The sequence below is a fragment of the Microtus oregoni genome, unplaced genomic scaffold, assembly GCF_018167655.1.
Source record: "Microtus oregoni isolate MIOR12 unplaced genomic scaffold, Mior012 000003F_ref0000135, whole genome shotgun sequence".
Taxonomy (NCBI): Eukaryota; Metazoa; Chordata; class Mammalia; order Rodentia; family Cricetidae; genus Microtus; species Microtus oregoni.
In genome coordinates this window covers 63,392,104-63,406,846 of record NW_024543062.1, presented here as the reverse complement: position 1 = coordinate 63,406,846, position 14,743 = coordinate 63,392,104, and the positions used below count along the sequence as shown (strand labels likewise).

The 14,743-nt window shown below is 48.9% G+C and overlaps 1 protein-coding gene across 21 annotated transcripts in view; it reads right to left on the bottom strand.

Moving 5' to 3' along the window:
• Plekha6 (pleckstrin homology domain containing A6) overlaps window positions 1-14,743 on the bottom strand; it is a 141,347-nt gene that overhangs the window by 54,534 nt on the left and 72,070 nt on the right. The window contains exon 1 of one of the 21 annotated variants that reach the window (XM_041648644.1): window positions 3,453-3,471. The exons of the other annotated variants lie outside the window; for them this stretch is intronic. The gene's annotated coding sequence lies outside the window, so the exon portion shown is untranslated. Of the gene's footprint in view, window positions 1-3,452; window positions 3,472-14,743 lie in introns of those variants that run through there. 21 annotated transcript variants of the gene reach the window in all.

Sequence of the window (14,743 nt, the reverse complement as noted above, 5' to 3'; positions counted from 1 at the left end):
CACCAGGAAGACAGTTACTACGGCATTCCACATCTGTACCATCAGGAAGACAGTTACTACGGCATCCCACATCTGTACCATCAGGAAGACAGTTACTACGGCATCCCATATCTGTACTATAGGAAGTCAGTTACTATGGCATCCCACATCTGTACTATAGGAAGACAGTTACCACGGCATCCCACATCTGTACCATCAGGAAGACAGTTACCACGGCATCCCACATCTGTACCACCAGGAAGACAGTTACTATGGCATTCCACATCTGTACCATCAGGAAGACAGTTACTACAGCATCCCACATCTGTACTATAGGAAGACAGTTACCACGGCATCCCTCATCTGTACCATCAGGAAGACAGTTACTATGGCATTCCACATCTGTACCATCAGGAAGACAGTTACCATAGCATCCCACATCTGTACCATCAGGAAGAGAGTTACCACGGCATCCCACATCTGTACTATAGGAAGACAGTTACCATGGCATCCCACAACTGTACTATCAGGAAGACAGTTACTACACTATCCCACATCTGTATCATCCTGTCTGAGGGGCACTGGTCATACTCAGATTTTCATTAAGTTTTACAAACATTAGAATTTCAGGGCCGCAGACTAGCCACATTTCACTGAGACTCAGCAGCCATGGAGATTGCAATACTAGATAGAACAGCTATGGATCATTTCATCACAGTAGAACTTCTAAGCCACTAGCAGTTTTGGATTATATGAGACAACTCCAAAACCACTTTATCCTTCTAGGAATGGATATGTGCTTAGAATCCTCAGAAATACAAGGCCTGTTACAGTCCTGAACAATATAAACAAGAATGGAAAATTTGCCCCCAACTACAACAGAAAGTTAAAAATTAAAAACCAAAGCTGGGCATAGTGGGATATACACACCTGTAACCCCAGCACTTGGGAGTTGAGGGGCAGAAGGATCAGGAGTTCATGGCCAGCCTGGAAAAGAAATCCTGTCAAAAAAAAAATCAAATGACATAATTCCAAAACCCAGTCAAAGCTGGCACAGCTTTAATCCCAGTAGATGTGGGACAGGAGGTTCTCTGTGAGTTCAAGGCCAGCCTGGTCTACACAGTGAGTTGTAGGCCAGCCTGGTTTATATAGTGAAACCCTGTCTTGAAACAAAATCCAATTACAATGAATTTTAATGATCCATTGGCTTTTAAATCAATGCGTTAAGACTCCAGAGTTCTGAAATTATCATCACCAAGAGCCCTTTTGGCAGAGGGCCAGAGGGGCATACTTGGAAAAGATTCTAATAATTGAAAGAGAAGGGAAGATGCAAGATGGAGCAAGAAAGAGTGGTGTTATCTAGAGACAGAGGAGCCTGACTGGTCCTCACTCCAGCCTCCTTTTTCCTGCTAGGATCAGCCAGCTTCCAGCTAAGTTGATGGGGAAGGAGAAAGGAAAAGGCCTCCTGTAGGCCTTTGGCCCCAAGGGAAAGGAAGACCCTGAGGGAGTCAGACAGAGGAACCAGCACTAGACGCGCAGTCTTTCTTAGAATCCTCCCTCCCAGCCGGGCGGTGGTGGCGCACGCCTTTAATCCCAGCACTCGGGAGGCAGAGGCAGGCGGATCTACAAGAGCTAGTTCCAGGACAGGCTCCAAAACCACAGAGAAACCCTGTCTCGAAAAACCAAAAAAAAAAAAAAAAAAGAGAATCCTCCCTCCCTCCCTCCTTCCTTCCTCTCTTCCTTCCTTCCTTCCATCCTCCCTCCCCTCCTCCCACCCTCCCTCCTTCCCTTCCTTCCTTGCACCTCCAGCCCCCTCCCCTGCTCCCATCCAGACCAGAAACCCTCAAGAGAGTCTCCAGTGATGCAACCTGGAATCTATTCAGAAATAAAGCTCATAGGAAGCAGGTGCCAGGAATAAACACAAGAGGGCAGGGAAAAGGTCTCAGAGGAAGAAGGGGGCTCCCAGGAATAGTGCCCAGGCTACTTCCTAGTGTTTCCCAGTCAAGACGGATGTCAGTGTTGGTCAGTGACACCTGACTAACCGGTGAGTCTGCCCACACCTACCTGTTGGAGTAATTCTGCTGCTGCTCACAGGCCCAGTGCAAAATAAAAACACAGGGCTGTGGCTCACAGCTCAAGTACCAAAGCCAAGCCAGAGGACTTCTGAGCATGTGTGCCAAGCCCACAGGTGACATCCACCACACTGGGTACAGCAGTTCCCCTGAAGTTCCCCTGAGAGTGTCAGATAAAGGCTGTCTGCTTGCATTTGTGGCTGGCAATCTGAACACAAGGCACACAGGGCCTATCTGTCCATTCCTCCCCTAGATTCTACTTCCCCCTCTTTCTTGGCCTCAACTGCCCTGAAACTTGGCTCCTTCTGCTCTTGGCCTCCTGGGTCTAGTGACCAGCACCTCCCTCTTATTGTCCTGGTTTCTGTTTGCCTCCTGGAAACCCCACCAGAAGGAAGCATTGCAGCAAAGCCACAGAAGGGCTGAGTTTACCCTGTCCCTCAGAGCTGCATTCAAGACCAGCATGGCAAGTGCCCTATTTCAGACAGTCCCTGGGCAGGTGGGGCTAACATAACCATTATGTCATCTAATCATTTTCCTCCCAAGAGAGACAAGGAAACAAAAGAGCTCTAAACAAAGTGTGTGTGTGTGTGGGGGGGGGGGGTGTCAGCAGTTCTTCTTTGGTGACAATTCCTTTTAAAATCATATGGTCATATGACCATATAAAAGTAACACACACGCGCGCGGACACACACACACACACCTGCTAAGCAGGCAGCGCACCCACTGCTGCCCATAAAGCCAAGAACTTTTGTCCATCCTCGTGGTCACATTACCAGAAGGTGTCAAAGAGCACCATTGCAATGGAGGGTGAGGGGACACACGTCCAAAAGGAAGCTGAGGGGCAAGAACAGCAAACCTAAAAGCAAAAGATCTGCTCCCTTCTTCTTCCTCTGAGATCTCAGTTTCGCTCCCAAATGACAACTTTGTCTTTTTAATGAGTGCCATTCATCCCCAGCTCTGCCTCCCGTCCGCTGCACCTGCTCTCCCCGACAGCTCACTCGCTGTAGTCTTTACCAGCACAGTGTCCCCATCTGCTGTGGCCCTGTCCCTCTGAGCCTGCTCTGCTCAGAGCTTCCTAGCCCCTCTCTGGAGACAATGGCTCAGATAGGGATGCTGGAAGGAAGAGTCGCTGGTCTTTGTGCACAGGGTGGCTACGAAACCATTGTTTCCTCCCCAGGACAGGAGACGCAGATGCACGCCACTGCAGGCCTGAGGATCTCCCCCTTAGCTGAGAGCCATTCTGAAGACTTCCTTCTTCTGAATCGGGGTGAGCCTAAAGTCTGGCTCCGCTGGTGTGACAAAAGCCCCCTCTGGCCGAACAGAAGCAGTTGATGCTTCCTCGCCTGCTCCAGAGCCCTACAGACAGACAAACATACACCAAACCAACAGTCACTTACTCACCAGCTTGCTGTGCTCCCTAGTCTCTCTGCTGCCTCTAACTCGGCCTCCTCTCACACTCAGGAATAGGGAAAGGTTTCCCTTTAATACTCAGCAGGTCCCTGTGGAAAGCAATCATTAACAGCCGCACACTGATGGACCTTAACCCCTTCAGTGCTGGGCCGCCAAATTCCAGCTGGTGGACGGGCCTGTGCCCTCTGCCCAGGCCTGAGCAAACGGCAACTCTTAGCTTGCCACCATCTACCTTCATAATGCCGATGCCTCCCATGTGGAAAGCAAGCCTACGGTCCCACCCAGGCCTCCTCACTTAATTGGAGCACGCCTACAACCTGAGGCGCTTAGCTCTGGCGTGGTGCCCAATTGGATGAGTCCACATTATGAAATATTTGCCAGGCAGGCCAATAGAGAAGCCAGGATCTGGGGGAGGGATGATATTTTTATTTATTTCTGGAGGAGAGTGTGCAGACAAAAGTAGTCATAGCATCCATAGCCCTGGGACAGAGGCAGAGAGGAGGCCACCTCAGACCCCAGGATGCCTCCAGCTGTTCTAAGTGCAGAATCCTGGGGCGCCCCCAAGCAACGGAGCACTTGATGCTGAGCTAAAAGGTTCTTCTTCTTCCTCCTCTTCCTTTCCCCCTCATTTCTATACCCTTACTCAGGAGTCTGGAGAAGGGAACTGGAAAACACTGAGAAGGGGAAACACCAGCAGGCAAAGGGCTGCAAGCACAGAGCTTCTTCCTACTCTAAGGTTGCGGAAGTCACTTGCGCATCTTCGGAACTGCAGGTGACAGGTGGGCAGGGTTGGTTGGAGACAAAACTCCCGCTTTTTCCCTTCAAAACCAGGTAACTGATTTAAGGAACTCTAAAGCCTAAGAGTGTCTACGTGCAGGCCACATGCAAATCTATGCAGATATGCGCAAGTGGGCAGCTCCGTGCATGCCAATCGACAGCTTCTCAGGGTGAGTCCTTGCCAAGCTTTCCTAGTTTAAGGCAGAAATCAGGTGGTCTCTAATGAGCCTTGAGGCTGAGGCAGGAGTCAGAGCAGCTCCTGAGAGAACAAATGCAATGGGTGTACCCTTAGGAGCATTTACCTCTGCTGGAGCAGAGTGCCTGCCTCTGTGGAAAGCCTGCTTGAGGGTTTTTTGTTTGTTTGTTTGTCTTTGGGTGTTTTTGTTTTGTTTTTGCTGTGAGCACAAGTAAAATACCATAGGCTAGCAGAATACAAGTGCCCTCTGCTACACAGGCACAGTTGGCCCCCTTCTCCCTTACAGCCCCAGATGCAGGGCTCGCTGGGCACCACAGCCAGCTTTAGTAACTGGTACTTTTCTTATCTCCTTTATTCCTGTTTGCCTATCAGTAGGCCAGCCACTGTGGCTCAGGACCCTCATTTAAAGCAGCCAGGGGGCCTTATCTTATCTTTGGTGAAGCCTTCCCTGTTGCCCTGGAGGCTAGCTCACCCAGACTTCTTAAAGGGGCTACTACTTTCACCTCTGCTCCGCTCGCCCTTGAGAACATGCCAGAGAGCTGGTGCAGGGTTAGAACTTACTATGACACCATCCCTCCTCAACCCTTACCTTCGCAGCTGCCTCGGGGCGGCTCCTGGAAAGTTTTAAAACCCAACAAGATACCTGTGCTTTCAAAGGGCAGTTTAAAAGCTTATGTGATCAGGCAGACACTCAGTGCCTTACGTGGAACAGAAGCTGAAGGGCTCCGGACAGAATATCAGTTCTGTTTCCACACAGCAGCACTGAGCAGTGAAAACACCAATTACAATAGTGGTGGTGGTGGGGGGATACTAAATGCTCAAGGTGAAGCTTGACAAGAGAGCCAAAATCTATGTGCTGAGAGCGTACAACACTACTGAGAGGAATTAAATAAGGTCTAAAGAAGATTCTGGGAAGTCGTGGTGAATGCCTTTACTCCCAGCATTTGGGAGGCAGAGGCAGGTGGATCTCTGTGAGTTTGAGGTCAGTGTGATTTACAGAGAGAATTCCAGGACAGTCAGGGCTACACAGAGAAACCTTGTCTCAAAAAGAGGGGGGGGGGAGAGAGAGAGAGAGAGAGAGAGAGAGAAAGAGAGAGAGATTGTTTCTTAGATCAGAGGACAATATTATTAAGACATCTATTCTCCCAATATTTTACTATAGATTCAACACAATCCCAAGCAAAATCTCTGCGAATTCTTTAAAAAAAAAAAAAGACAAAATCCAAAATTCACATGGAAAAATAATCAGAATGTTCTAACCGAAAAACTTTGTAAAAGAAGAATAGATCCTAACACTGACGGGGCAAAGGCAGGAAGATTGCAAGTTTTGGGCCAGCCTGTTCTAACCAAATGAGACCTTGTCTCGGAAAACCAAAGTCTGAAGCTTCAAGGTGTAGCTCAGTTGGCAGAAGGCTTGCCATACACAAGGCCCTAGCATACACAAGGCCCTGGATGTGATCCCCAGCACTAGGTGGTGCAAGCACATCACACACACTAGCACTGGGGGTCAGGATAGGAAAGGCAGGAAGATGAGAAGTTCAAGGTCATCTTTGGCTACACAACCCGTCCGAGAAGGGGTAGAAGCAGATGGGGGAAGAAGGTGCCAGGGCTGAGGATGTAGCTCCATGATAGAGCATCCGCCTTCTATGAAAAAGGCCCCAGGTTCAAGCCTTACCACAGAAGAAAAGGAGGAGGAAGTTATTAATGCAGGTACTTAGAATAAGAATAAAACCTCAGTACTCAAAACATAGTAGTAGTGCTATAAAGATACATAAATAAATAAACACAGAAGGGCTGGAGAGATGGCTCAAAGGTTAAGAGCACTGGCTGCTCTTCTAGAGGTCCTGAGTTCAATTCCCAGCAACCACATGGTGGTTCACAACCATCTGTAATGAGATCTGGTGCCCTCTTCTGGCCTGCAGGCATACATGCAGGAAGAATACTGTATACATGTGTATACTAAATAAATAAAGCTTTAAAAAACTTACAAAATAAATAAATTAATTAACACAGAAATTTGTCACCAAGAGCCCTTTTTTTTTGGCAGAGGGCCAGAGGGACATACTTGGAAAAGATTCTAATAATTAAAAGAGAGGGGTAGATGCAAGATGGATCAAGAAAGCAAGAGTTATCTAGAGACAGAGGAGCCTGACTGGTCCTCACTCCAGCCTCCTTTGTCCTGCTGGGATCAACCAGCCTCCAGCTATGTTAATGGGGAAAGAGAAAGGAATAGGCCTCCTATAGGTCCTAAGGGAAAGAAAGACCTGGAGGGAGTCAGACAGAGGAGCCACCTCCAGACAGGCAGTCTGAGAATTCTCCCTTCTTGACTTGGACCTCCTGCCCCCACCCCTACCTATAAACCTATCCATTTGTGATCAAGATATAAATATGATTTCAATACATGGTACTGGACAGACCATAGATCTCTATTCCAAACAAACAACTACTGCCCCCCAAAAAAAGAACCCTCATGGGGCTGGAGAGTTGGCTCAGCAGTCAAGGGTACTGACTGCTGTTGCAGAGGATCAGGATTCGATTCCCAGCACCACATGGCTGCTCTCAACCATCTGAAACTCTAGTTCCTTGGGATCTGATGCCCTCTCTGACCTCCAAGGGTACCAGACACAGGCACACACGCGCACGCATACACACACACACACACACACACACACACACAAGAAATAAATAACTTTTTTCCTGTTTTTTTTTTTTGTTTTTTGGAGACAGAGTTTTTCTGTGTAGCTTTGGAGCCTGTCCTGGAACTGGGAGTCACTCTGTAGATCTGGCTGGCCTTGACTTGCAAAGATCCTCCTGCCTCTGATTCCCGAGTGCTGGGATTGAAGGTCTGTGCCACCACTGCCTGGCTGAAATAAATAAATCTTTTAAAAAGAGAACCCTGCATTCAATCATTAAAAAGAAACTTAGAGCAGACCATAGGCCTATGACCAGTAGCTGAAAGTACATTTCTAGAAGAAAACATGGAAGAAAAATCTCAGTGACTTTGGGGTTGTCTAAGAAAACTCAATAATATGAACTTCACCAAATAAAAGATATTGTTCATAAAAGACACCGTTTCAAAAACAAAAGGCCAGTAAAGTGTACCCCAAACACAGAGCTGACATGAGACTTCCACAACATACATGGAGACAATAAACATCAGCAAAGGAGACACAGGAAGTGCAAACTGAAATAACCATGAGACGCCTTGCACACCCCAATGCGTGGGTGTTTTAGAACAACAAAATCTGAAAGACTGGCCAATGCCCAGTGTGGTCCAGCATGAACAGATACAGACAAGGACAGGCATGGTGCATCTCACTGGCGGAAAGCAGGTCGCATCCTGGGAAGTTAAAGATGCAGCACCACAGAGCCCACCTGCCCTCCTCCTACACAGTCATGGAGAGAAATTACAGCCTGCGTCTACACAAAGGCACAGGCACCAATGCTCACGGCACCTTTGCACGAGCAGTTCCAAGCTGAAAACAGTCAACAAATCCGTGAACACGGCACGAATCCACTGGAAAGGATGCCACCCCGCAAGAGAATAAGTTACTGATGCCGGCAATGAAATGAGTTAGACGGATCTCAAAATAATCACACGGAGTGAAAGAGCCCAGACCTCCCGAAAGAGGATACACTGTAAGACTGTATGATAAAATACTTTAACATTGTAAGCTAGTCTGTGGTGGCAGAAAGGAAAACAGTGTGGCCCGAGGACAGGTACAAGGAGGATTGCAGATGAGGCGGGGAGGCACAGCAAGGATTGCAGATGAGGCAGGAAGCAATTTGAGGGAGTGACGGGGACTTTTTTTCTCTTGTGGCTGAACCAGAGACTGAACCTAAGGCCTTGCACTGAGCCACATCCTCAGCCCTTTATTATCTGAATTGTGGCAGAAAGACCACAAATTCGGGACCAGCCTGGGCTATATAATGAAACCTTATCCACAAAATAAAAAAGCAAAGAGAATATCTCACAAAATACATTGCTACAGCCTCTAAATCTATGCCATTTTATGTCAGCTGTAACTCAGTAAAAATATAAAAAGAAAAGCCTTCACTTGAAAAGGCTTTAGACAAAACTCCTTCCTCTTAACGTACACCTTACATTTTAGGTGCGGATGGAGCTCAGGGTTGGGAAGGGTAGGCAGGTTCCAGCCTTCCTTTCACAGTGGCCTCTTCCCTCGTTTGGAAGGGAGGCTGGACAGCAGGGATGGCCAGGGGTCCTGATCAGCCTGTGTTTTTCTCGTGGCTTTGCAGCAATTGATTCAGGAAGCCCAAAGGCCACGCACATGGAGATAAAGGAGCGCTTGTTTATGACAGAAGAGGAAGGTCAAATACAGCCTCATGATCCAGCAGCCATCCACCATTTCACTTGATTCCTTTATGACCCCTGGTGATACCAGCAGGAAAGTAATATTGACTCTAATCTAAATGAACACAGAAATAAGGGGCCAGTGAGACGCCTCAGTGCGCAGTCACTGGCTCTGCAAGCTTGACAACCTAAGCTTGATCCCTGGAACCCAGGCAAAGGTGGAGGGAGAACCAGCTCCATAAGGATGTCCTCTGACCTCCACGTATGACCTATGCACACGTGCCCTCTGCACCCACACTTCCCACACGCACACAGTAGTGAGGAACAGATGAACAGACGTGACGCCAAAGCTCTAAGCCGTCAGGGGTCTTGTATGAACGACCTACCTTGGTCCTTCCAACTGCAGCCTTCCTCCTAGCCTCAGGACCTGTCCTCAGCAAGGCTGGGTCCCGCTACCCTGGCTTGGCTTGCAGAGGCCTGGGGAATGCAGCCCTACATCTCGGGCTCACTCGGCCTGGGGTGGATGTTCCAGGCAAAGAGCTCTGGTACAAACAGCCAAAGACCTAGCAGGGTGGGAGCGGGATCAACTGAGAAGAGTTGTGATATCAAGACGGGGAGGACTGAGGGATCCGGAGTTCTAATTAGATCACACATTTGATGTGAAAAGGGGGGAAAAGGCCATCCAAACACCACTCCCTAGCCGGAAGTCTAGTGGGTGTGGAAGCAGCTGGAAGCTGTTACTAGAGGCTCCCAGCCAAAGGCCTCTGTACCCCCCCCCCCATTTCCACCCTCCCTCTGTTCTGGCCAGGCAAGAGAACAGCCTCTGGCTGGGAGCCCTACCTTTTTCTCCCTTATGCTGAGGACAGAATGCCTGGAAGGGGGAGAAACCCATCCTGCAGGACACAGGGGTACCATGTATAAAGGGTACTACAATCTCAGCAACTAAGATTTATACCACTCCAGTGCAAATCTGTGGTGGTTGTTTTGCCTCATTGACGATAGAACCCAGGGCCCCAGAAGTCAAGCAAGCGTGCCCCCCCACCACTGCTATGCAATATGTTTTTTGTTTTTTTAATAAAAACTAATGCACTAGAAAGGCTTAAGGAACACTGACATGTCATGTCAAGTCAGCTGTGTGTCTGGTGTATTTTCTCTCTGCCTCAGGCTCCAGGGTGGCCTGGGGTGACACCACTCTTAGTCTTGACTTGATTTAAAATGGCAAACGTTTTCCACAAAATGCTTGTTTTTGTTTAATGTGGTGCTATAACATCTATCTACGGACTGGAGACACGGCACAGCGATTCAGAGCACTTGTACCTGGGTTCCATTCCCAGCACTCACATGGTGTCTCACAGCCTTCGGTGACTCCAGTTCCAGGGGATCTCTAACACTCTCTTCTGCCTTTCATGGGCGCCTGGCATGTACGTGGTTCACAGACATACATGTTGGCAAAATATTTATACACATAGAATAAATAAGTAAATCTTTTTAAAGTTGAAAAAACCATTATTCAACTTGTTTGGTGAATTTTTGGCATGCCTTGCCCTCCCCACACACACACACATTTAAATTTTATGCCTAAGAAGGCTGTCTTGATACAGTTATCCTAGCCAACCCAGCTGAGGGATGAGGAAGAAGGGAGGGAGGGGAAAAGACTGGACAAGACCTGAAAGACGCAGTAAAGCCAGTGTATGAGCAACAAAGAAAAGCTGAGACTGGACAAGGAGCGATGGAGAAGTGGTGACCCCAGAGTAGTCTTGAATGACGTTTTTAGGTTGAGTGTGAAGTGAAATACGGACTGTATATCGAATAAAACTGTATCAACGTTATGCTTCCGGCATCTGCTAATTGGTCTGTGGTTGCGCAAGAAAATACCCTTGTTTTCAAAAGTTTAAAAAAAGAAAAGGGGGGAGTCACAGCTGTCTGACAGCTGTACTAGCCAAACTCTCCTCCCTCTCCAGCCTGCATGAAGAGGAGGCAACAGTAGGAAACAGCAATGACAGGACAAAGGATTGTGGCTAGACCTTTTCTTTCTGAAACAAGAACTAGCCGGAACACCCAATCTTTCTCCTTTTCCCCGGGAAAACCTAACAGTTGGCATAGAAGAAATAAAGACTCTCCTGAGCCACAGCATCTGCCTTACCCCAGACCAAGGCTGCTGCTTTGCTCCCCATCGCGAGGAGGGGGGGGGCAGGTCAGGTGACTAGCCTCCACCTCCACGCTGCTAAGGATGCTAGAGACCTGGAGAAGCTCAGGCCCTGGACGGAGCTCAAGCTACTGTCTTCCAGCTTGGTGCCAGTTATGCAGCATGACATCCCTACTTTGCTAGTCCACAGCTACCCCTTCTCTCTGTTTGCCCTGCACTGACTTTGCATGAGTCTTGAGGTTTAAGGCTCTGCAATAGGCCTCAGTCCCGATTTGAGCTCCTCCAGTTACTGCCCACAGAATTTTGGGAGAGTGACTTCATTTCTCTCTATTTCATTCCCTCAGCTGTAAAAAGGGGACAATACCAGGACCTTTACTCATGGGTTTGCTAGAGGATTAAATGAGATTACACCAATGGGAACGGGAGACTGTTGCCAGCATTTAATAAACATTCAGTGGGGGCCGATGATTCTTACTGTCTGCCTGTAACTGCCTTAACTGTTGATCCTTCGGAGATGATGGCCATTTTCACTACAAAATCTCTTGGACTATAACCCATTCAGCACTTTGTCTCAGAAAGATGGATGCTTACGTAGTCCAAAGCTGGGCATGGTGGCGTGTACCTTTAATACAGCAGTTGGGGCAGCAGAGACAGGTCGATCTCTATAAGACTTAGGCCAACCTAGCCAAGACTACTTAGTGAGACCACAGAAGGAAGGAGGGAGTGAGGGAGAGAGAGAGAAAGGGGGGGAACTGGTGCAAAAGAAGCCATCTATCAAGAGAACACACAGAGGGGATGCTCTGCAATCTTTCAACTCAGTAAGGTGAGACCAGAAGACCGACTGCCAGCCTGGACTACATAGAAAGCTCCAAACCAACCAGAGCTATGGTAGGACCCTGTCTCAAGAAAGAAAAGGGGGAGCCGGGCGGTGGTGGCACACGCCTATAATCCCAGCACTCGGGAGGCAGAGGCAGGCGGATCTCTGTGAGTTCGAGACCAGCCTGGTCTACAAGAGCTAGATCCAGGACAGGCTCCAAAACCACAGAGAAACCCTGTCTCGAAAAACCAAAAAAAAAAGAAAGAAAAGGGGGGAGGGGAGGAAGAATACCCAGAGATCACTAAATCTACTTGCAATTCTGCCCCCATCTCAGACCAAAGGCTCGTCAAAGGCAGAATCCTCTCTTGTACCTAGGAGCAATGCCAGAGGATCTCAGCAGCCTTTGCACCAGGAGGTGGACATCTCTTGCGTGACCTCTCTTTCTTGGGTGTTGAAAAGCAAGTCAGCTCTAGCCACAGTACCCCTGGGCAGAAAGCGTTGACTACCTAGTTCCACATTCCGTGCCTTTGCTGCAATGGCCCAGCTGTAGTATGGGCAAGTTCCAGCCCCCTTGGGACACAGTGGACAGGAGAGAAGGAATCCCATTACTCCTAGAGTGAATGAGAGGCCAGAGGAGGCCACCATTAAGTGTTTCGGGGAATCCTCTAGGAGAGTTAACTTCTCACCTGAAACCCTCCCCCCATCTTGCAGACACAGATTGAGCTAGGGAGGATACATAGCAAGATGAGGGAGCTGTGTCTTCAGGGCTGAGAAGGGCAGGCCAAGGGCAGTCTGGACAAAGGTCACGAAGCAGTCAATTTAGCCCAGATGGTCCTTCTGTGACAGAGCCAGAACAGGCAATTTTCTAGCCATAAACAGCCACTCAAAAATCCCCGAACCACACACATGCACATGCGAAGATGAAGTACAGCTGCTCATGGGTGAGCTGACGAGTGCAGGAGGGCGGGGAGGGGTGGGCATGTGTGTTGTGTGTTTCCAGACACACTGGTGTAGGAGCAGATTGGGCTCACACAACTGGGGAGTTACATGTTAGGTGAGGCTTTGGGAATGGGCGCTCAACGCTTCCTTCTAGCCATCCCTTCTCTGCGACCGCTGGCACACGCTGGCACACACCGGCATGCCTGTGCTTCTCCGAGTTCCCTTGCCCCTGGCTCAGCAATGTCTCACTTTCCTCTCACATCAAGCTTTGCTTAACCTAATTTATTTCTAGTGGCAAAGAGCACTGAGAATCGCCACACCTGGGACTAAACTCTGCGCTTGGGCTCAGCTGGGAGTTTGGGACTTGCACACTCCCTTCCCGTCTCCAGTGTGCAGCGCAGCGTGCGTGCATGCGGCATCAGCAACTTGCAGGGTCGAGTCCCTCCCTGCTCCACACATTTGGCTTTGAGCAGCCACACCTTCCCCAAAGGGCACTGCGAAGTCTTCCAAGCTGCCAGGAAGGGTAAAACCACAGCTCCACCCACTGCCTGGCCCCTTGCATTCCAGCCCTGTGCCCAGAGTTTGACCTCCTCTGTGGCTGGCTGTAGATATGTTCTATTTTTCAGAAATAGCCCAATTCACTGGAAGACCCTCCAGACCATCTTCTAGTTTCCTCTCTCTCTCCTCTCTCTCTCTCTCTCTCTCTCTCTCTCTCTCTCTCTCTCTCTCGCTCTCTCTCGTATACGGCCCTTAAGGCACAGACCCTGTGGGCCTGCCTGCTCAGTCTGCACACGTGGTGGACAGAGGTGAGGGGCTCCGGGCCTGGAGGAGGAACACTGGGCAAAGGAAGGAAGCCCCACACTCTGGAAGCTTCTCCAGTGTTATCCCAGGAGAGTGGGATCGGTAAGCACAAGGCTATTGCCACCCACAGAGTACTCTCCAGATTCCTCCCTCCCAGCCAAAGGAGAAAGTAAACGAATTCAGAGACTGGGTAGAGTTGGAGACAGTTCACGTGGACAGTGTCATGGGCTCCTTAACACACCCGCCCTAAGCCTCCTGCTGCAATTGGACTTGTCTGGGAAGCACACCCTCTGGAAAAGCATGACTTGTCTAAATATGAGCCAGTTTGCCCTCACCAGAAAGTCTCAGAACAAAGACTGAGCCCCTGCAGTTTCCTCCTTCCACCCCAAACTTCCACTCTTGCTAAGCTCAGAGGTCAGGTCTGGAAGGGTTCTCAAGGGCAGAGCTTTTTCCTCCCCCCACTGAGAGAGAAGCACCCTCGTGAGCCAGGGTTTGCTGAGAGCCAGTTTCCTAAAGGTGGGTGCTAAGGCTAAGTTCATCCCTCTCTGGCCCCCATTTCTTCTGCAGTATAAAGGTAATAGGTTCGCTGACTTAATGCACACATGCTTCCCAAGACACCAGCCACACACTTGATTGCCGTCACCGTCCCAGGGTCTAGGTCCCCCCAAAACGAAGATACAGAAATACAGCCTCTCTACCTGGCTCACTGTGATTTGAGTATTGTTGGAATTAAAAATGACCAGCGATTCTTTGCAGGTTTAAGCTATCAATCCCCAAGATCTGTTAGTACAGAGAAAAGAGAGAAGATAATATCTTGGCCTGGGCCGTTCTGATGGCCTCCTCCATCTCATATCCCTCTCTTGACTTGCCCAAACTTCCACACCCTTCTCATGGCCCACAGTAGGCTGTTAGTGGGAAAGAAAAATTTAACAGATTGTTCTCTGCCACTTCTTGCACAGTCAAATGACGGCCCCTTGTCTTCTTTGCTTTTTTCTTCAGATGAAGGGCTACAGCAAGTGAAAAAGGGTTCCAAATTCCCAGGCCCAAATCCTCACCTTCAAAGGTAGGTTGATTTTAATACATTACGTACACATATGCAAATGTAAAAAAATCTCATGCAAGATTACCTAGGGACATGAAAACTCTCCAAGCCAAATCCTTGTAGGAGTAGAGTCCAGTCTGCCTTGTAGAAATTGCTCCATCACAGCATCCACAGTCACCATGGTAACAGTCATGCTCCTGAAACCTGGCACAGGATAGGCACTTGATCTCACCTGGCCTAAGTTCCTCCCTG